This window comes from Notamacropus eugenii, chromosome 5, assembly GCF_028372415.1.
Source record: "Notamacropus eugenii isolate mMacEug1 chromosome 5, mMacEug1.pri_v2, whole genome shotgun sequence".
In the NCBI taxonomy this organism is placed as follows: Eukaryota; Metazoa; Chordata; class Mammalia; order Diprotodontia; family Macropodidae; genus Notamacropus; species Notamacropus eugenii.
The window spans coordinates 15,961,843-15,985,948 of NC_092876.1; the positions used below are offsets into that span (position 1 = coordinate 15,961,843).

Consider the following 24,106-nt stretch of genomic DNA (forward strand, 5'->3'; position numbering starts at 1 on the left):
CTCCTCGATTTTTGAATGGTTTCTTTCTGCCTTCCTGTAGGGTTTTCTCCTTCACTTGATAGCTGTGGAATTTGGCAGCAATATTTCTTTTCAGGATAAAGCAAAATAATGTTTAACGCATGATTAGCAAAAGTGAAAGTGATATATCAATGTTTTATATTACTATTATTATTATTATTACTACTAATAATAATAATAGTCTATGCATGCTAAAAATCTAAAAGGCAAATTACATGAATTGGAGATCTGAATCCTAGAAGACACATTTGACCTCATGGGTATCACTAAGAATTAATTGAATATGTCCTATATACCGAAAATGAAAGGATTCCATGGAATTAGTCTTGTGAATGGAAATATAGATTCACATGTCTTATTTAAAAGGTGTAAAAAAGGTAGGGGTATGACGATTGCATGGTATATGAAGAAACATTTATATTATGTAAACCAGCAACCAGATTTAGCAATCACAGTGGAGGAAATTTGGGTGAAGGTCGATGTAAGGGGAAAATATATGTAACGTTGTAGTATAATAAATGACACCTGGAATGAAAGAGGACATGAAGAACTTCGAAAACAAATTCCAATTGTGACAAAGTGGCATGATAAATTAGTGAGAGGGAGGGCTTCAAATACCCAGACACCTACTGGAATGTTCTCTCCTCTACAAACAGGAAAGGAAATGATTTTTTACTTTACTTGAAGAAAAGTACATCATTTTTGAGAAATCAAATGTAGAAGTTCTAATCCTGATTAAATGTTCTTAAACAGGGAGCATGGCTGGAGTGTGCAAGAGTGTGCCATCTCTGAGGATGGAAGGAACCATTAGCTCTAAATATCTTTTGAAAAAGCCACTCATGGGTCCGTATAAACCATGGGGTTGGAGAGAAGAGATTTCAAAAGACTTTGGTGCAAAAATAAGCAAAATCATTGACCCAGGGTTTATATTCAATGTCTTCTCTTCTGATAGATGAGAAAACTTGTAAAGGACTATTTACAAGTAAGATATAAACACTTTAATGGCGAAGGATCAAAGAGAAGTCACTAATAGTGAAGGAGGTAAAGGAGGAAAGGCCTCCTGTAGAGAATGGGATTTGGATTTTCTCCTGGAGGAACCTAGAAAAGACAGAAGGCAGAGACAATAAGAAAGGACATTTCAAGTAGTGCGACAGTCAATGGAAATGCCCACGGCTAAGGAATGGATTGTTGTGTGGAAGGAATAACAAAAAGACACTCTCACTGGATCACAGAACATATAGAGGGAAATATGGGAAAAGTGGAAGTATATAACCAAAGTGTAAGAAGACTGGAAAACTTAGAGATCTATAGCTTTTGTTATCTTCTAGGAAAAATATTTCTCTTTACTACTGTTTTCACAGCTTCTTTTATCTGTTTGTTTCTTAGACTGTATATGATGGGGTTCAAGAAGGGTGGTGTTACAGAATAGACCGCAGAAAGAACCATGTCCGCAATGGATGCAGAAACTGAAGATGGCTGAAGGTACACATAAAAAGCTGAAATCAGAAACACCAATACAACAATGATGTGGGGGATGCAGGTAGAAAAGGCTTTTCTTTGGTCTTCTTTCACTGGAAACTTGAGCACAGTGGAGAATATTTGAGTATATGAAGCAACGATGCAGATAAAGTAGCCACCTCCAACTCCCAGTCCAGAGGCAACTGTAATGATTTCATTACTAAAGGTATCAGAGCAAGAGAGTTTGAGTAAAGAGGGAATGTCACAAAAGAACTGATGGATCACATTGGATTGGCAGAAAGACAAATGAAATGTGTAACCAGTGTGAAAGCCTGCATATAAGAGACCAGTAAGCAAGCATGTTAAAGTCATCCGCATACAGACTTGGGGACTCATGATCACTGCGTAGTGGAGTGGGTGGCATATGGCAACATAGCGATCATGGGTCATGATGGCGAGGCAGGTCAACTCTATATAACTGAGGAAAAGCACAAGGAACACTTGAGTCACACACTCACTCTTCGAGATGGCCCTGCTATTCAGCAGAGAGTTGATGGATGCTCTAGGGAGAATGACAGTTATGTAGCAGGCATCCACAATGGACAAATTCCTCAGGAGAAAGTACATGGGGGTGTGAAGATGCCTGTCAATAGTGGTCACAATGACAATAAGCAGGTTCCCCAACAGGGTACCCCAGAAAATCAGTAAGAAAATCAAAGAACAGATGATCTGCAGCTCTCAGATATCCGAAAACCCCATGAGGAAAAAATCACTCACAATGGTAAAGTTAAACATTTCCTGAATCTTTTATCCAGTGACGTGAGGAGCAAGGGAAAACTATAATTTGAAAACAGAAGACATTCTACTTTGTACTATTGTTGGCACATAAGACATTTTGAATAATATGTTGGTTCCTTTAGGAGGCTAAAATTGTTATCCATGTTCCTTTATAAACTCCTGTTGGTTACATTAAGGACCCAAGACTTCTCTCCTTGTTGTGGATAATCGTTTAACAACTCAGATCAGAACCTGGATATTATGGAGCAAAAATTCCAGCCTCTTTGAACTTTGATGTCAATGATGATTTCACTGCCATGCAGCTAACCTGATGAAAAATTGCATCACATTGTTTTCCATTCCACACATATTCAGTGCATCCCTGACCTCACATCCAAAGTCATTCAGGATTGTGGCTGATGGCAGTGTATTTGAATATCTATAGTCACCTTCATTCCATGATGAGCCAGTGAAGTTAGATTTCAATGGCCTCCAGGAATCCAGGCAGCATACTGTATAGAGCATTGTGTCTGAAGTCAGGAAGTACTGGGTTCAAAACCGATTTCAGACACTTTTCAGATGTGGGACCTTGAATAAGTCACTTCAGCACTGCCTCAGTTGTCCAAACTCTAAAATAGGAATAATGATAACATCCACCTCTCATGGCTCTTGAAAGGATCAAATGGGATAATAGGTGTAAAGTATTTAACATAGTAACTGATGTATTATAGACAATATATAATTTCCAGCTACTATTATTGCTTATATTTTTATCCTCTAAGAGTTTGCCAAAAAAAAAAAAAAGAACAACACACTGATTAGTCTCATCCTCCAAACTTTACACAAGATGTCAAGTTGACATTCAACTTAGTAGAAATCTCATATGCACAAGAAAATTGTAGAACTCAATTGTTACCTTTACAGGGTTTGAGGATTTTGAAGTTTAAATTCAAGTAACTCTTGCACATACTTTGAGATAATCTTGATTTCCCAATATGTCCCTCCACTGATAACTTCCTAAAAACATTTCATTCAACAAATCCTGATTCTTTTCTTCTCACACAAACGAAGGGGATGGAGTTCAATAAAACCAGCCAATACATTGAGAAAGTTTGGCATATTTTGAATAGTATCTTCCCCACAGTCCCTTTCCATTGCAACAAAGATTTGATGAAAGGACTTGGCTCTTCTCATTTTGAGACCAAGCTTAGTAATCGTCTCCAAGCATTCAATTAGGATGAATCTGTTCCAGTTTTTTCCTTTGTCATTGTTGCAATCATTGTACATATTTTTTCTTAGGTATACTCATGTAACAGCTCTTCTATCAGATTGTATGACTCCTTTCTATTCTGCTTCTCATTCATCATTCCCTAATCAATTAATAAGGGTTTTTGGCGGAAGAGACTAAGCACTGGTACAAGTTTTATGTGTCTATAAGTTTTCATTTGCTGCTTTGTAGAATACATTTACAAGTGAAATCTCTTTGTTAAAGGATATCGAAGAATAATTCCAAATTACTTTTCAGAATCATTGGGTCAGTTCAAGGCTCTGTTGAGTGTTAGTGAAGGCAATGGAAATAGGAATTTTCCCCTATGATCAGTTTTTGGAGGATAAGTTGTTTAACGTAGGTTAGGTGAAATTAGATTATTAGAAATACAATTTCAGGAAAAGGATACCAATCAGGGCCTATGCACTAAATATGTTATTTTCTGAAATGAATGCTTGTGATTCTCTCTTCCCCTCCCTCTCTTTCCCTCCCTCTCTTTCTGTCTGTCTCTGTCTTTTTTCTTTATGTTTAAACTCCAGTGCCTAATGTATTTATACCAAATTATCTACCCTTTAGCATCCTCAGTTCCCGAATCTTCTCATCACTTTCCTACATCTCTCATAGCAATTTGCTTCTTTTTACTGCCAAGGACACTGCACCAGTTCAAGTTCTGTTAATCTCTCACCTTGGAGACTGTAGTCATGTCCTTGCTTGACTTAGAGAGCTCATAGGAGCTCCTTCATGCAGTGCAGTCTCTCCAAAACAACCAGTGATTCCCTGAAAATCCAAATCTGACCACTTGACTTTCCAGTTTCAAAATATTTAGTACTTCCTTATATCCTCTAGGTTAAAATGCAAATGAAGTTGCTGGGCACTTAAAGCCTTTCACCGACCTGGCTTCTTTTTGACTTCTGCCATTCCATATTCCTTTCAAGTTGGCCAGTATTTCCTGAACAGAGAATTGCATTCCACCATGTCCTACCCCCACACCCGATTTCTGAATACTTGCAAGAGTTATGCCTCATGCCAGGAATTACGTCCCTTTTAACTTTTGTATCACAGAATGTCCCAATTTAGGTGCCACAACCTACTTGAGTCCCTTATGGATTTTCTTCCCCCAGTTTCCAATTCTTTCTCCCAACTTCAGAAAGTATTTTACATTTAATTGTTAAATATTTGCATTTAATCTTTCTTTCCTTCCTTCTCTCCTTCTTTCTTTCCTTTTCTTTATTTCTTTCCTTCCATCCCTCCTTCTTGCTGACTATCTTTCTCCCCCTTCTGTATCCTTCACTCACTCTTTCTTTCTCTTCCTCTGTCTCTGTCTGTTTCTTTGTCTCTCTCTCTGCCCCTTCCTTCTCCCTCCATCTACCCACCTGTCCCTGTTTCTGTCCCTCTTTCTGCCACTCTCTGTCTCTTTTTTCCTTCCTCTTGCTCTCCATTCCTTTGCTCTTTCTCCATATTCCACCCAAACCCTCTCTCTGCCTCTCATGGCCCCAATTTCAACACAAGGTTAGTGGAGAAGCTTACCATGTCCTTGCCAGACCTAGTGTGGACAGTAAATCAGTTTTAGTGTCCCTGTAGTTCAGAATTCCTTTACTCCCATTTATACACCCGCTTTTAGCTTCCTGGTAGCATGGACTGCAGCAAGTACCTCCACACCTGATGCATTTCATGTATGTATGTAACGTAAATTATTTCTTACCAACTCTCACATTACACTGTAGTTTCCCCACTGTGACATTCTTGAGGGCAAGGCATGAGTCAGCTAGGTGGTAGAGTGGCTAGAGCACTGGGCTGGGAATCAGTAAGAGTCTTCACGATTTCAAACCCAGTCTTAGCTACTTATCTCTATGACCCTGGGAAAATCACTTAGTCTGATTTGCGTCAGTTTCCTCATTTATAAAATGAACTGGAGAAGGAAATGACAAATTGCTTCAGTATCCTTGCCAAGACAAATCCAAATGAGACCAAAAAGAGTAGTCTTCCTGACACCATGCCCAGCATTCTATCCACCGTGCTACCTAGCTGCCCTTCATAAAAAGATATGAGTATGGTTGTATATGTGTGCAACATGTGTACATTGGTATATGTGTGTATGTACACCCATGTTACAATGCATTGTAACGTGTGTGTGAATGCATACACTTATATAAACAGTACAAATGTGAATATAGTTAATATAAATCCCAGTCATTTTCTTTCAGGTTAAGATACCACCCTTTCAACTAATCCCATACATGACCATCTGAACCTTGAAAATATTGGCAATTTTTTAAAAAGTCTTTGATCATCTTTATTCCTTTGACTGTATGCAAACACTGTCAATATTGACTTTATCTGCATATCTACCTATGGGACAACTATACCAACTACTTTGACTTATGGGATTAGATCACTAAAAGAAATGCTTTGGAGAGAGACAGCTAAATTGACAGATAAAGAGATAGACCAGACTTAAGGTTTTATTGCTGCATGGAACTCCAGGTAAGAAAACACCATCTGAAATGGCATATCACTTCCTCTTCTGCAAGCTGATCAACTAATTTCCTGGATATTGGGAAGTTCAGCTCTTTGAACAGGATCACACATTCTTAACGCTACTCCTTCTGAATTCTGAGGACAAAAGACAATTCTTTACACCCTACTTTCATTGGAAGAGTGAGGCTGACGACTGTACAACTCTGCCTCACTTAAATCTAATTCACTCATGAGTCAAGACATTATCTGTGAAGTCATTGATCTCCTCAAACATGAAAAACAAACAGCAATAATAATCATAACCGTTATACATGAATGTGTGGCATCTACTCATATTATGCGCACATACTTGTCTATACTTAGATATCTCCATTTTCATATAAGCATATGTGTATGCAGATATATATTAATATGGAAGGAGTGGTGTCATGGCACAGTTGATACAGAGGTAGCTTCTATGTTTGGAGTACCTAGGTTCAGCTATTGCCTCTGACAGATTAATTGGGTGACCTTCAGCCTCTCTGTGCTCAGTTACTTGTCTAAGGAGAGAATTTTCAGAACAGGTTATGATCTACATTAGCAGAGGGAGCTCTTCACTGCACTAACTACATTACTCTGAAACCATGCATCTCTTTCCAGGAAATAAAATAAGAATGACTATGTGAGAGGGAAAGCGAAGGGATGGGAAAGGAAGGAAGGACCATTCTATGGAAACTTACTTGTTCTTGTCTCATATAAAATAAAGGAGATCTTTGCTCACACTTGCTGTCATGACTCATGTTACTCCAAACTGATAAACAGCACCTTAGCACTGAAGGTACAATGACTCAGTAATTTCTTAGGAGAGGCACGAGATTCTAAGAGATCCTCTATCATCTCAGAACAATCATGAAATTCTCATTTGGCTGGAAGTCAGCTCTTGGAATGCTGCCTATTATATAAAGCCTTGGTCCTGCCTTCAGGGATAGTATCCCTGGTGTCCAGCTAAACTTCGAAAATCCATAAATATTTTCAAGGAGACAATTGTCTTTGGATGGAAAGAAGCAAAACTAAATCATATCGTGAGACTTGTTTTTAGGTTTATAGAAATATAAATGCATGTTATTGTCCAGTATTTTCAGTCATGTCCATCTCTTCATAACCACTTTTGGAGTTTTCTTGGTAAAGAAACTGAAATTATTTGCTATTTTCTTGTCCAGATACTGATAAGGAAACTGAGGCAAAAAAAAGGTTAACTGAACTGTCTAAGGTCATACAACCAACAAGAGGAGGAGATTTAGATCTGAACTCTGGAAGGTGAAACTTCTTGACTTCACGTCCAAAAATCTATGGATTATACCACCTAGCTGCCCATTAAGGCATACTAGCAGATGTTCGTTATTACGATTCCTACATTCTACTACTCTGTCACTCATATCTTAAAAAATTTAAAGTAAAATTGATTTTTCATTTATTTGGGTGGAAAATGTAAGTTCTTCATAGTCTTTATAATCATATGAATGAAATAAATGCGTAACTGGTTAGGGAAATTGTTAGGAACATAATATAACAATTATCGTGGGTTTTATCTGTATATGGGTAGAGTAGTTTCAGGTACACAATCACTTTATTTCAACTATTTTATTAATATAATTCGAATTTCATATCAAATTTAAGTTTAAATAACTTTCTTAAAATACTTATATCTTTAAAAAAAAAATGCCTAATCAAAATAAACAAATAAAATGACCACATCAGATGGAGTATGCAACAATCTGCACCATGATCAACCACCTCTTTACTGGGCAAAAGATCATGCACCACATGATTCATCTGGCAATAATACTGACCATTTCATTTTACCTAGTTTCTCTTGGTTCTTGGTGGTGGATTCAATAGGACAAACATAGTGTATGTTTCCATCCCTGTGCTTTCTCCACTCTTTGCCCGATTGCTGCTCTTCTGTTCTCTAAATTGGACCACTCAATATCACATTGTGCAGAAGGAACCCATTTGGCCTGACCTCTCTGGAGTACGTGCCTTTGCCTCACCCTGGCCATGTATTAGGTGTCTATGCTTAACCCCAATCTCTGTTGAATCCCATACAAACCTAGGAGAAGTTAGAAACCCTCTGGCTGATGAAGTAAGGAGTCCCAAACATTTGAACAGCCTGGGTCTTATTTTCTTTCTAGGCTTCAGTTCAAATACTTATTTTGGATTTTCTCTAACATGTCCCAGAAACTTCCTCCTGGAAGTGCACTTCACCATTGGGTTTATCACATTGGAAGAACCTCCACCCCTGTAGCCTTCCCCCGCTTATTGCATGACTTCTTTCAAAATGTTTATTTTAGGGAGAACACACAAGGCCAGACTTGCCTTCTTTCCGCTTCAGGGTGCCCTCCTGACCCTCCATACTTTCTCTAGTATGCAGCTTTATGAGTATCCCCTTTAACCCCTTTCTGCTGGCCTTCCCCCACCTTTAATTTCCTTTTCTGTTGACTTCTCCTATAGAATTGCAGGGAGGAATAGAGAGGGACTGTCTCTCTGTTTGTTTTTGCAATGCAGAATGCTAATGCAGCTAAGTGGCACAGTGGATAGACTACTGGGAATAGACTCTGGAAGACATGAGTTCAAATGTAACCTCAAACACCTACTAAAAGCATGATCCTGGACAAGTCACTTATTCCCTTTTTGTTGTGGGCAGCACAACTGTAAAATGGAGCAAAAAATAGCACCGATTTCTCAGAATTCTGTGATTTTTCTTGCCACTTCTATTATAAGAACTCTAATTCAATCAATGTGAGCAGTATTTCTGAAGTGTGACAATTGGTTCAGCCATTGTTTTCCTCATTATCCTTGAACCTCCCAGAACACAACAGCCCTAGCTCTCATGCTCTTAAAATGAATAAATGTAAGTTCTTTGGGAATAGAAACTATCTTGCATTTGCATTTGCATCTTCATTACTAGGTATAGTGTTTGGCACATAGTATGTACTTAATAAATGTCTTGTCATTCAACTTTTTATTTTCCACAATACAAGTCACATATTGCTACATATCTTTAAATTCATCATGTCCTTCATTCCTTATAGCAGAGTATTCCATTGTCTATTTACTGTGAGCTTATAGGAAGGATAGGTCAGTGATATCTTGAACCACAGGTTCACTCTCCCTTATTCATACTCACTTTACTTCCTGAAAGAATGGATGAAGTTTTACTGCTGGACGACAATTACCCACAACTCACCAGAATGAGACTTCTTCCTGGACCTGGTAGTCCATTTTCTCCCTTTATGAAATCCTTACAAAGATAATTGGCATAGCTGTCCTGGAGCTCCACAATTTATGAAGTGCTTATCTTTAGAGAACTCCACCCCTAATGGGCCTCCAAATTATTAGATGCAAGACAAATAAAATAATTTTGAATAACCTGTACCACCAACTGTTAATTCATTTGCACAAAATATATTCATTAGGCATGGAAACATCCAAATATATGTAAAGTAAATCAATCAATTGAATGAGACAAGATATTTCCAAATTCTGGTAGCCCCATGTAGTGAAAAGCCCTGAAAAATGTTCTTTGATACAGAGTGCTCCACTTGTCCTGGGCTGTCATCAAATTGCATCAGTGCTCGAAGATGTATTGCTCATTTTTTTGCTTTCCTTTCTTTCTTTCTTTTAAAATTAATTTATTTGTGTTCAATTTTCTACAAAACTTCCACATATCTCAGATTTCCCCTCTCCCTTTCTCTGCCTGTCCCTCCCTTCCACCTCCTTCCCCGAGACAGCATGTAATCTCATATAGGTTCTCCACATACATTTTTAAAATACATGTTTACCTTAGTCATGTTGCATAGAAGAATTAAAATGAATAGGAGAAACCATGAATAAAAACAAAACATAACATAAGAGAAAATGGCCTGCTTCATTCTGCTATTCAATTCCATAGTTCTTTCTGTGGATGTGGAAAGCATTTTGCCTCAAGAATCCACTGGGAATTTTTTAGGTTTGTGTATTGCCGTGAAGGGCTAAGTCTACTAGAAAAATTCTTCTCACACTGTGATTATTGCTGTGTACAAAGTTCTCCTGGTTCTGCTCCTTTCACTCAGCATCAGTTCATATAAGACCTTCCAGGCTTCTCTGAAATCCTCCAGTTCATCATTTTCTATAGCACAATACTGAGGTATGGTCGCTACACATGCTGCAGCTTCTTGGAGTCACAGGTGAGAGTTGAATGGAACAGGTGGAAATCAAAGGTGGAAGGAGCCCCGAAAAGGACCAGTCCTCCCTGAACACACCTTCCACCCCTAATCTTAAAGTTCACTTACCTTGATAGTGTACTTTCCAGGGATGTACACATTGACAATGAGGTTGATGCACGCATTGCCAGAGGTAGCTCAGTGTTTGTGAGGCTCTGAAGAAAAGTTTGGGAGAGAAGAGGTATTAGACTCACTAGTAAACTGAAGGTCTACAAAGCCGTTGTACTGACCTCGTTGTTATATGCTTGTGAAACATGGACAGTCTACCAGAGCCATGTCAGGAAACTGAATCATTTCCATTTGAACTGTCTTAGGAAGATTCTGAGGATCACCTGGCAGGATAAGGTACCAGACATTGATGGCTTCGCTCGAGCTGAACTGCCAAGTATTCAAACTATGCTTCAGAGAGTGCAGCTCTGATGGGATGTCCACATTATTCGAATGCAAAATACATGCTTGCCAAAAAGACTATTTTATGGAGAACTCCCATGGAGCAGGGGATTACATGGTGACCAGAAGAACTGATACAAGGACACTCTCAAGTTCTCTCTCAAGAACTTTGCATTAGACTGTGCAACATGTGACTGCCGGCACAGGTACTGACAGAGGACTGCTCATCATGGCATGCCTACATTAAAAAGGTGCTGTGCTCTTTGAGCCAAGAAGATTTGAGACAGCACAAAATAAATTCAGGATGCCCAAATTTGGGATGTCCTCCCCAAATATTCACATGGACTATCTGTGCCCAACGTGTGGTAGAGCATTCCGAGCTCGTATTGCTCTCATCATCCAGTTGGACACACTGAAATTTCACTTTACTTTTTTAAATTTTTTTTTAAATTTATTTATTTGACTTTTAACATTCATTTTCACCAAATTTTGGGTTCCAAATTTTCTCCCAATTTCTCACCTCCCCCTACCTCAGATCACCAAGCATTCTAATTGCCCCTATCACCAATCTGCCCTCTCTTCTATCATCCCTCTCTTCTTCTCTTTTGTCCTGTAGGACCAGATAACTTTCTATACCCCATTACCTGTATTTCTTATTTCCTAGTAGCAAGAACAGTACTCGACAGTTGTTCCTAAAACTTTGACTTCCAACTTCTTTTCAGCCCTCCCTCCCCACCCTTTCCCTTTGGGAAGCAAGCAATTCAATATAGGCCATATATGTTTAGTTTTGCAAATGACTTCCATAAAAGTCATGTTGTGTAAGACTATATTTCCCTCCATCCTATCCTGCCCCCCATTGCTTCTATTCTTTCTTTTGATCCTGTCCCTCCCCAAGAGTATTGACTTCAAATTTCTCCCTCCTCCCATTGCCCTCCCTGCCATCATCCCCCCCTACCTTGCTTATCCCCTTCTCCCCCACTTTCCTGTATTGTAAGATAGGTTTTCATACCAAAATGAGTGTGCATTTTATTTCTTCCTTTAGTGGAATGTGATGAGAGTAAACTTCATGTTTTTCTCTCACCTCCCCTCTTTTTTGCTCCACTAAAAAGTCTTTTCCTTGCCTCTTTTATGAGAGATAATTTGTCCCATTCCATTTCTCCCTTACTCCTCCCAATATATTTTTCTCTCACGGCTTAATTTCATTTTTTAAGATATGATCCTATCCTATTCAATTCCCTCTGTGCTCTCTCTCTCTCTCTCTCTCTCTCTCTCTCTCTCTCTCTCTCTCTCTCTCTCTGTGTGTGTGTGTGTGTGTGTGTGTGTGTGTGTGTGTGTAATCCCACGAACTACCCAGGTACTGAAAACTTTCAAGAGTTACAAATATTGTCTTTCCATGTAGGAATGCAAACAGTTCAACTTTAGTAAATCCCTTATAACTTCTCTTTGCTGTTTCCTTTTCATGCTTCTCTTCATTCTTGTGTTTGAAAGTCAAATTCTCTTTTCATCTCTGGTCTATTCATCAAGAATGCTTAAAAGTCCTAGATTTCATTGAAAGACTTTTTTCCCCAAAGCATGATATTCAGTTTTGCTGGGTAGGCGATTCTTGGTTTTAGTCTTGGTTCCTTTGACTTCTGTGATATCATGTTCCACGCCCTTTGATCCCTTAATGTAGAAGCTGCTAGATCTTGTGTTATCCTGATTGTATTTCCACAGTCTTTGAATTGTTTCTTTCTAGCTGCTTGCAATATTTTCTCCTTGACCAGGGAACTCTGGAATTTGGCCACAATGTTCCTAGGAGTTTCTCTTTTTGGATATCTTTTAGCAGATGAGCGGGGGATTCCTTGAATACTTACTGTGCCCTCTGGTTCTAGAATATCAGGGCAGTTTTCCTTGATAATTTCATGAAAGATGATGTCTAGGCTCTTTTTTTGATCGTGGCTTTCAGGTACGCCCATAATTTTTAAATTTTCTCTCCTGGATTTATTTTCCAGGTCAGTTGTTTTTCCAATGAGATATTTCACATTGTCTTCCATTTTTTCATTCTTTTGGTTTCTCATAAAGTCATTGGCCTCCATCTGTTCCATTCTAATTTTGAAAGAACCATTTTCTTCAGTGAGTGTTTGAACCTCCTTTACCATTTGGCTAATTTTGCTTTTTAAAGCATTCTTCTCCTCGTTGGCTTTTTGAACCTCTTTTGCCAATTGAGTTAGCCTATTTTTCAAGGTGTTGTTCTCTTCAGCATTTTTTTGGGTCTCCTTTAGCAAGGTGTTGACCTGCTTTTCATGCTTTTCTTTCATCTCTCTCATTTCTCTTCCCAGTTTTTCCTCCACCTCTCTTACTTGATTTTCAAAATCCTTTTTGAGCTCTTCCATGGCCTGAGCCCATTGAATATTTATTTTGGATGTTTGGGACACAGAAGCCTTGATTTCTATGTCTTTCCCTATGGTAAGCATTGTTCTTCCTCATGGGAAAGGATGGAAGGAGATATCTGTTCACCAAGAAAGTAACCTTTTATGGTCTTATTTTTTCCCTTTTCTGAGCATTTTCCCAGCCAGTGACTTGACTTCTGAGTTTCCTCTCCACACCCACCTCGACTCTAGATTAGCCTAGCCAGGGTCTGAGATTCAAATGTTGCTCCCCAGCCTCAGGGCTTTCATCGGGGGCTGGGCTGCTATTCAGTGTGAGATTAAGTTCAGGTGCTCAGGTGGAGGACAGGGCCGCCACAGGGGGATCAGTTCCCTCAGGGGGTTTATGGTGGAGAACTTCAAGAATGGATCCGGGCTCCTGCCTGCTTTGGGAGCCCCTGTCTGCTGCTGCCTCTGCTGCTGCTTCCCAAGGTGGTCTGAGTTATGGTGACACCCAGCCCCCTTCTAGGCTAGCCACAAAGACTGTCTCACTGATCTTTGGCTCCTGTGTGTGGAGGTACCTGCGCTGTGCTAGAGATTCTGTCCCTGAAGCTTGCTCGGATCGACTCCCCCCAGCGCTGTGAGGGCAAGGCAGGGCTGGGCTCTGCTCCAGGTCTGGTGTGAGATGGACCTTTCGCGTCAATTTTTCAGGTCTCTCTGGAACAGATATCTCCTCCACTCCGTTGTTCTGTAGCTTCTGCTGCTCCAGAATTTGTTGGGAGTTCTTATTTACATGTATTTTATGGGCTGTGGGTTAGGAGCTAGCATATATGTATCTTTCTACTCCGCCATCTTGGCTCCTCCCTCCGAGGTAAGTCATTATTGACTAAGTAAGCCTTGATGGCAGAAGTTCCATTTAGGTGCAAGAAAGCAGAGAAGCCTGACTCATGCAATGCTCCAAAACGCAACATTATTTCCTAAGTGTCTGCTGTGTACTAATAATTGCACCAGGTATTGGAAACAAAACACGAAAATGTCAGTGAAAATTACCCCCTTTCTTCCAAGAATTGAAATTCAGTCAGGGGATATGATAAGACCACAGAAAATAGTTACAAAGTAATTATAGAGGGCGATGCCCTGAATCAGCAACTGGATAGGTGAGGGAAAGATGAGGAGGGACCTGAGTTGAACCTTGAATGTAAGACATGGATTTGAAAAGGCAGAGGTAGTAATGCATGGACTCCTGAGGTATGGCTTGCATGACTACACAGAAGTGAAAGCCACAGAATGGATCTCATGCAACAGTGAGCCATCCAATTTAGCTCAAGTGACTGAAGTAGCAAAAAAGATAAAACAATGTTAGGATAGATGATTAGGAACCAGTTTATAAAACGACTTAGATGCCATGCTTATGGAGTTGTGATTCATTCCATAGATATCTGAAAATAATAAATTTGTCTAGGTGGAAGGAACTTAGCAGGCCAGGGGTCTGAAGACTGTAGGTTAAGAATAATGATAATTGACATAGTGTGTTAAGGTTTGCAAAGTGATTTCTGTCCAATATCTCTCTTGAACTTCATAACTCCTCTAAGTACATCAAATGTTAGATTCATAATAAAAAACAGAAAACATACCTTAATGCAAAGTATTACTGATATTTTGCTTTAAATATAGTAGAAGAATTCAGTACAAGCAATGACAAGAACAACAATAATAAATTATTAGGCTCAAATACCGCAACACTAGTAATAGTAACAGTAATAGCTAAGTAGGGTAGTAATATACCCAGGACAAGAGGTGAAGGATTATTCATTATTCATCACCAATGAATTACATGTAATGGAAAGAGTAACCATTCTGCAATATCATAAGGCTATATATTTATAAGGTCGAGAGCTCTATTTTTCTTTTGACTTCCTAGTGTTTCTACATCTTGATCTATATGGGATGATGTTATATATTCATTTTAATTTTTATCATTTCTTTCTTTGCTATAAAGGACTCTGTACCTGGTTTTGCGAAGGAAGAATATTGTTTGTAATATATCAGCCTTCCACATCTCTTCTCTCATCAATGGTATTCTTCAATCCCAGGCAACATTTTTAGATTACATGCAAAGCTTACTTTCCTCTAAGTAATAAATTTCTGAGAATTTCTCTTTGCTATTTGGGAAATAAGAGTGGGTTCAACTTCTTTATATGCTGCATTCATGTAGAGGATTTTTTAAAATACCATCATTTCTGTGAAGCTGATTGCTTATTATTTTTTTTAACTTAGCATTTAAATTTTTAAAAAGGTATTTGCTTTACCTTGTTTTTTCAACTTCCTCAATTGAGAACTTTTGCCTTTAAGAATTTATATGTGGGGGAAAAGATTCTGGGGAGACAGTGGACTATGTTTGAAAATTCCAAGCTCTCCTAATTTCCTCCACAAACAAATCAATAGCATTGACACTGAAGTCAATATAAAATGTCAAAAATAAACAACAGTTGCAGCAGAACATGAGTCTTCCTGGAAGAAGAGAAGAAACATCTGAAGAAAGATCCCAAGATCAATATTTGGAACGAATAAAATGTATACACCTCCAGAATGACTCCACTGAAATAGCAAGCAGTAGGTACTGGGGACAGCTGGGTTGGAGTGAACCTTGACCTCAGACACAGACATTTTCTTCCCCTGGACAGTGTGGGGAGTCAGGTATTTGAGTAGGTGGGGAGGATGTTGAGGAAGCTTCTGCTGGCAAGCGATGCCAGGGCTAGCTCTGCTGCTGAAATTTGGTCCTGGGTGAGATGAAACAAGCACATGCTAGGTGAGCGCAGAAATAAGACAGGGTTGCTGCTGAATATAGGCACTTATATGAAGGTGAAGTTCATTATCTCAGTTCCAAGCCAGGGGGAAGAACTGAAAGACAAAGGCACTGGAGGGTTCTCAGGGAGTAAGACCATTTGCAGCATAGTGTGCCTGGGGTACTGGATATGGCTTGGAGGGGCAAAGGAGTGCAGATTTTAGGACTGAAACATAACAGTATGAAGACCCTGAGGTCAGAGGCAAAATACTCCACAAAGCATTAGAGGTGATTATAATAATATTATAATTGAAATAAAAAGCTGCTAATTTTTAAAAGAATAGACTAAAAATGTCTTCAGAAATCAAATAAGAGTAAGTTGGTAATTTTATTTTTAGTAAGAACCATTCAGGAAAAACAAAATTGTGAAAAGGAAGTCAACGAACTGGAAAAGGCTATCATGAATCTTAAGGAAGAAAATCATTCCTTGAAAATTAGAATTGTGCAAGGGGAAAACAGTGAAATTATGAGAGACCAAGAAATAATAGAACTAATTATAAAGAATGAAAAAAATAAAAGAGAATGTAAAACATCTTATAAGATAAACAACTGATCCAGAATGTTACAATAAAAAGTGAATTTTGATGCCAAAATATAAGAAATAATGAAAGAAAATTGTCGTCAAGTATTGGAACAAAAGCAGAAAGTAGAAACAGAAAAAATGCAACGATCAGCACCTGAAAAAGATGCTTGGAGGAAACCCTACTGTATTGCCATAGAAAAATTCCAAAATTTCCAGGTTAAGGAGAAAATATTATGACCAACAAAAAAAAAATCAAATGTTGTAGAACTTCGATTTGAATTACAAAAGACCTAGCAGCTCTTGAATTGATAGACTAAAGGTCTTAGAAAACTATCCATCGAAGAACAATACAAATGGAGTTACAACTAAAAATTCAGTAAAGTTGAGTATATTCCCGAATGGGAAACAAAAGTGGTCATTCAATGAATTGACAGACTTTCAACATTTGATTGCATAAAGACAAGAACTATATAGTAAATCTGACATACAAAATCCAAGGGAAGTATGTGGAAAACATCAAAGACAAACTATGAGAGACTCGATAAGTAAGAATTGCGTATGTTTTACACATGAAAATATAAATTATGTGCCTGAGATTGTTATTTGTAATTGGTAGTTCAAAAGAAAGAGTGAGATAGAGCTAAATAAGATGATTCAAAAAAAGCAAAATGACCTAAGAATAGTAAAAAGGGCAACTATCTCATACAAATGAAATATGATAGGAATTACTCATACGGAGGAATTTGTTGGGGGATCAGATGTGATAGTTCTGGAACGCTACTCTCTGGTATGAGTTAAAAATGGAAGAAAATATATATCAAGAAAGGTATAAAATTATTCTAAATTCAGAAAGAAACAAGAAGAGTGTATAGGGAACAGGGAGAGGATAAGGGAAGTATATGGAATAGGAAAAGGTGGAGTATAGAAGGGTATGTAGAGTAATAGGAATAGGATAAAGGGGGAATTGCATATATATTAGCTGGGTAAAAAGCACATCCTGAATTCAGAAAGAAATGAGAGTAATGGCATAGGATGGAAGAAGAGGATAAGGGAAGAATTACTGGAGGGAGTAGTCTAAGGAAAAGGACGGCAAAGTAACATATAGAATTAAAGTAAGGATAGGAATACAGGGAGAAGATGTTATTCGTCTTTGTAGAAACAGTAGACAAGTGAAAATAAGCATAGTATGGTCTTACATATATGCATTTGAGTTTATAGGTGTGCATGTTGATGAATATATATGCATGTATATATATGTACATATGTCTGTATACATGTATATATGCATTGTTTGCTTGTGAGTGTATATGTGTGTATGAATATCCACATCTATACCCACATTGTAGCCTTCTTGAGAAAGGGGTGAGGAATAAATCAAAAAGTGTGATGTAGAGGAAAAAAGAAAACATATAAGGAAGCAAAGAAAATTGGACAGCATTGAGAATAACGTATAGTATTTATTTTGTAAGTTTTCTTAAAACGGAAATGTGTTGTTTTATATTGAACCTTGTTAAATATTCTTCTGTGTATATGGCAATATTTCATTCTCTTTTCTATTTTGTGTTTACATCTAAATAAATTAAACATAATAAAATTATTTAAAATATATAATTTCTATCTGGCCATGATGGTTATACTATCGATATATACACATTTTCTCAAATCTAATTTAGTGTATTGGCTGACAATCAATCGTGAGCACACTGGTGGTCACTCACAAGCAACTATACTAGAAACTTTAATCCCTCAAGATGAAGTCTAGAAAGCTGAGAAGCTGCCAGTGCAATTGCAAGTTGGGGAAACTCCCTCATAAGGTGTGCTACAATCTCAATATTCAGTGTTACTTTGTTTTTCCTCTTATATATCCTATTTGATCTGAATACTTAATTTCCAGAGGTAGGAGGCTGGGTGGTGAAGTGAATGGAGTATTGGAAGCTCTAAGTTGTTTTGTTTGTTTTTTTTGACCTCAGAACCTTACTAACTATATCCAAGTCATTTAAATTCTGTATACCTCAGTTTCCTCAACTACAAAATGAGAATTATAATAGCATCTTCCTCACAGGGTTGTTACGAGGAACAAGTGTGATAATATTTGCAAAGCACTTAGTGTATTGAAAGTACTATATAAATTCAATGAACAGTAATAACAATTGAGGTCATGTATTATATTACTAACTCCTTTCTTGGCTTTTATTCCTTGTATTTATTCTTCCCTGGTGGAAATACACTTGCAGTTTTGTCTTCCTGTTTAATTTTTAAGTCCTTTTAGTGATATTTTTTCTTCTAAGTTCTGAGATGTCTACCATTCTTATTCAGAATCCAGATACTTCAGTATTTTTTTTCTTTTAAACCATTATCCAGTAATCAAAATTCCTTTCTCTGAGACAGAAATGGAAATGGAGTTGGTTGGGAAGAACAAGTTGTCTTTAAAAGATATAGCAGCAATAGACGGCAAAATTCCTAAGCTGAGGAGGTTTATTATCATGGAGTTCAAAGCTAAATGGGGAAGGGGGAAAGTAATGCAAGTAAAAGTAAAGTAATACATAAGTAACTTTGTCTTTCCGATATAATAATCAACATTTTCAATGAAAGAGGAGATAAAGAAGCAGGAAAGCTCAAGGTAATCCTGACAATGAGGCAAGATAAATTAGTAAAGGAAGGGCTTCAAATACCCAGAGGCCTAGTGGAGTGGTCTCTCCTCCCCCAACAGGAAAAGTAATGCCTATTTGACTGAGAAAGAAGATAATTATATTATGTTTAAGGAATCAAATATAGAAATTCTAATCCTGATGCAATTTTAATAAGCAGGGAACATTGCTGGAATATGGAAGAGGGATAAGATCTCATCCCTAAAGGAGGAGGGAGGAACCACTAGCACTAAAATGTTCTTAAGAATTCATTAGTGGGTCAGTATGCATCATGATTTTGGGAAGAGGGGATTTCAAAGGATTCAAGGGAAGAATAAGCAAAATCATTATCCCTGCCTTTATATTCCAGTGGGTCACATTCTTATAGGGGATGAAAGACATAAATGCTTATATAGAAATAAATGGACATTTCTATATAGATATAGATAAGGACAGTTAAATGGTGTAACAGCAAAGAAAAGTCAGTAGTAAAGAAGAAAGTGAAGAGGAAAGGGTTCTTGTAGAAAACAGGATTTATACTTCCCCTTGGAGGAAGCTAGGGAAGCCAGGAGGCAGAGAAAAGTATAAGCAGCATTTGAGGTATTGTGGCAGTCAATGGAAATGCCCACAGTCAAGGGATGGACTGTTGTGTGGTAGGAACAGAAAAAATTCACTGTCACCGAATACGCAGTGGGGAAAGTGGAAAAATTGGAAGCTTACACCTACAGTGTAAGAGGACTGGATAAGTTACAGACATCAATAGTTCGTTATCTTCGAGGAAAAAATATTTTTCTTTACCACTGTTTTCACAGCCTCCTTTATCTGTTTGTTCCTTAAACTGTATATGATGGGATTCAAGAAAGGTGGTATTACAGAGTAAAACACCGAAAGAATCATGTCCTCAATGGATGCAGAGACCGAAGATGGCCGAAGGTACACATAAAAGCCTGAAATCAGAAACACCATTACAACGATGATATGAGGGATGCAGGTAGAAAAGGCTTTTCTTTGGTCGTCTTTCACTGGAAACTTCAGCACAGTGGAAAATATTCTAACATAAGAAAATATGATGAAGGTAAAGCACCCACCCCCAATTCCCAGGCCAGAGGCAACTATAATTATTTCATTACTCAAAGTATCAGAGCAAGATAGTTTGAGTAAAGAGGGGATATCACAAAAGAACTGATGGATCACATTGGATTGGCAGAAAGACAAATGAAATGTGTAACCAGTATGGAAACCTGCATATAGGAGGCCAGTAAGCCAACATGTTGATGTGATCTGCATACAGACTCTGGGACTCATGATCACTGTGTAGTGGAGTGGGTGGCATATAGCAACATAGCGATCACGGGCCATGATGGTGAGGCAGGTCAACTCCACATAAACGAAGAAAACCACAAGGAAGATCTGGGCCATACACTCACTCTTTGCGATGACCCTGTTGTTCAAAAAAGAGTTGGTGGATGCTCTAGGGAGAATGACTGTTATGTAGCAGGCATCTACAATGGACAGATTCCTCAGGAAAAAGTACATTGGGGTGTGAAGACGCTTGTCAGTAGTGGTAATAATGACAATAAGCAGGTTCCCCAACAGGGTAGCCAAGAAAATCAGTAAGAAAAGCAAAGAATAGATGATCTGCAGCTCTCGGATATTAGAAAACCCCATGAGAAAGAATTCATTCACAATGGTAAAGTTTGACATATTCTAAATCTCTTATCCAGTCACCTAAGGAGCAAGAAAGAAATATATTGTTAGAACAGTAGACATTGCAGTTTGTATTATTCTTGGCACATAAGATTTTTGAATAATGTGTTGGTTTCTTCAGGAGGCAAAAGATTGCTATCCCTGGTACTTTGTTGACATCTGTTCCATACGTTAAAGAACTGAGACTTCACTCCTTGGTGTGGACCCTGCCTAAATGACCCATATCAGAACCTTGGCATGATGTAGGAAAGCATCAGTCCACTTTGAACTTTGATGTAAATGGTCATTTCATAGACATGCAGCAAATCTGATGAGATCTTTTCCTAATTTTATTGCATTGGTTTTCATTTAACACATATGCAGTGCATCCCTGATCCCATATGCTAAGTCATTCTAGACTGTGCATGATGGCTGTGTGTTGGTGTATCTATGGTCAATTCATTCCATGATGATCCAGTGAAGTTACATTTTAATGGCCTCCAGGTATCCAGGTGACATACTGGATAGAGCACTGGACCTGAAGTCAGGAAATCTTGAGTTCAAAACCAGTCTCAGACACTTTCAGAGGTGCGACCTTGTATATGTCACTTAAACACTATTTGCCTCAGTCTTCCCTACTGTGAAATGGGAAAAATAGTAGCACCTACCTGGTCCTATTGAAATGATCAAATGAGATAATGGTCTTGAAGCACCTAGCATAATCACTGACAGATGGTAGGCAATGTATAATTTCTAGCTTTTTCACATTTTTGCTCCTGTAAGAATTAGCCAATAAACACATCCTGATCAGTCTGATTGTCCAAATTTTACACAAGATGTCAAATTGAAATCCAACTTAATAAAAATATCCTTATATTCATAAGAAGGTTATAGGATTCAATTACTTGCCATCACTGGGATCTGATATTTTAAAGCTTAAATTCAAGTCATTTTTTCAATGACTTTCAGATCCCCTAGATTTCCCCATATGTCGCTGCACTGATGCCTTACTGAAAAGCATTGCTTTTTGAAAATTACTGACTCATTTATCTTTAAAAAGTGGGGGAGGGGTCAATAAAACCATCCAGTCCATTGAAAAAGTCTGACATTTTTTTAATAGTACTATCCCCACAGTCTCTTGCCTTTGCAACAAAGATTTAAAGAAAGGACTTGACTCTTCTCATTTTGAGGCCAAGCTTAGTAATGATTTCCAAACCTTCAATTTGGATACATTTGCTGCAGTTCTTTCCTTTGACATTTTTGTAGTCATTGCACGTATGTATTCCTTAGTTTTATTAATTTATCAGCTCTTCCATCAGATTGTATGACTTCTTCATACTTTACTGTCTTCATTTTTATCATACAGAACAGAGTAACATATCATTACATTTGTGTACTCCAATGTGTTTAGCTATCCCCCCATTAATTGATAAGGGATAGGTTTCTGATTTTTTGCTCGAAGAAAAAGTACTGCTATTAGTTTTATGTGTATATAGTTTGTCATTGGTTGCTTTGTAGAATATATCTACTAGTGAATTCTTTTTAACAAGAGATGTTGAAGAATAATTCCAAATTACCTCTCAGTATGATTGAGTCAATTGAAAGCTCTGCTGAGTGTATTAGTGAAGCTACTGGAAATAAGAATTTTTTCCAATGATCAAGTTTTGGAGCATAAATTATTTAACGAAGGTTAGGTGAAATTAGATTACTAGGGACATAATTTCAGTTAAAACAATGCCCATCAGGGCCTATGAACTAAATATATTACATTTCCTGGGATGAATTCCTGTGATTCTCTCTCCTCTTCCCTTCCTTTCCTCCCTCTCTTTACTTCTGTCTCATTATTTCCATTTTTATTTATTCCTTTTTATCTACCCATTATCATCCTTAATTCCCTAGTCTTACCATCACTTTCCAAAAATTCTCATAGTTATTTGCTTCCTTTTACTCCCAAGGCCACTATACTAGCTCAAGTCCTCATCATTTCTCACCCTGGATTCTGTACTCACAAGTCTGCCGGTCTCAGGAAGCACATGGGAGCTCCTTCATTCAGTGTATCGTCTGCATAACAACCAGTGGTACTCTGAAAATCCAGATCTGGCCTCTTGACTTCCCAGTTTCAATATCTTTAATGGCATCTTATCGCTTCCAGGGAAAAATGCAAATCACTCTGTTGCACACTTACAGCTTTTCACAATGTGGCTTCTTGCTGCCTTCTGGCATTTCACATTACTTTTAAGTTTTCATGTATTTCCTGGACAGAGAATTACATTCCACCATGCCGCACTTCACATCCCCAACTTCTGCACTTTTTCAATAACTCTGCCTCATGTCATGAATTATCTCCCTTCTAACTTCTGTATTATAGAATGTTTCAGTTTCAGTTCAGGTTCAACCTCCTACAGTTCAGGTGAAAACTCCTACAGCCTTCTGGATTCTCTTTCCCCGATTTCTAACCATTTCTCCCCACTACAGAAAATACTTTCCATTTATTCGGTATATATTTACATTTATTCTTTCCTTGCTTCCTTTCTTTCTTCCTTATTCTTTTCCTCCTTCCTTCATTCTTTCCTTTTCTCTCCCCATCCCTCTCCACCTCCCATCTCCTTCACTCCCTCTTCCTCTGTCTGTTTCTCTCTTTCTCTCTCTCTGTCCCCTCCTTCTCCCTCTTTCTGTCTGTTTCTCTGTCTCTGTATCTGTGCTTCTGTCACTCTCTCTTTATCCTCCCTCTTCCTCTCTATTCCTTTACTCTTTCTCAATCTTCCTCTCATTCCCCCTCTACCTTCTTCTCCTCTCTCCCCCCCCGTCTTTCTCTCTCTCTCTCGATTTCTACCCAATTTGGAAGTATAGCAGCCATTCATGGCCCAATCTCAATACAAGATCAGTGGAGAAGCTTATCATGTTCTTGCCAGGCATACTGTGGACACTACATCAGTTTTAGTCCCCCTGTAGTTCAAAATTCCTGTACTCACCTTTATGCATCCACTTTCAGCTTCCTGGTAGCAAGGACTATAGGGGAGCATCTCCACACCTGGTGCATTTACTGTATGTAATACCTTCATCTTCTTTCCACTTCTCACATGGTACTCCAGTTTCTGCAGTGTGACATTCTTGAGGGCAAGGGATGATTGCTTTTTGTCTAATAACACTCAACTCATGAGGGAGTTGAGGATACGGTGGATAGAGAACTCCTCTGGGAATCAGGAAAACTACTCTTCATTCATTCAAACCCAGGCCTAGCCATTTACTAGTTTTGTGACCCTGGACTAGACCCTTACTTGGGTCTAGTTTTATCATCTATAAAATGAACTGCAACAGGAAATGGCAAACCACTCCAGTATTATTGACAAAAAAAAAAAAAACTCAAATGGAGTCAAAAGGAGTAGTCTATCTGACTCCAGGCCCAGTGCTCTATTCATTTTGCCACCTTGTTAACCATCATGTAAAGGCA

At 38.2% G+C, this 24,106-nt stretch overlaps 2 pseudogenes; both read right to left on the minus strand.

The window, feature by feature from the left end:
* Window positions 1-1,335: 1,335 nt before the first annotated feature.
* Window positions 1,336-2,271, minus strand: LOC140508495 (olfactory receptor 14C36-like; annotated as a pseudogene).
* Window positions 2,272-19,870: 17,599 nt separating this feature from the next.
* Window positions 19,871-20,673, minus strand: LOC140508496 (olfactory receptor 14C36-like; annotated as a pseudogene).
* Between the last annotated feature and the right edge of the window lie 3,433 nt (window positions 20,674-24,106).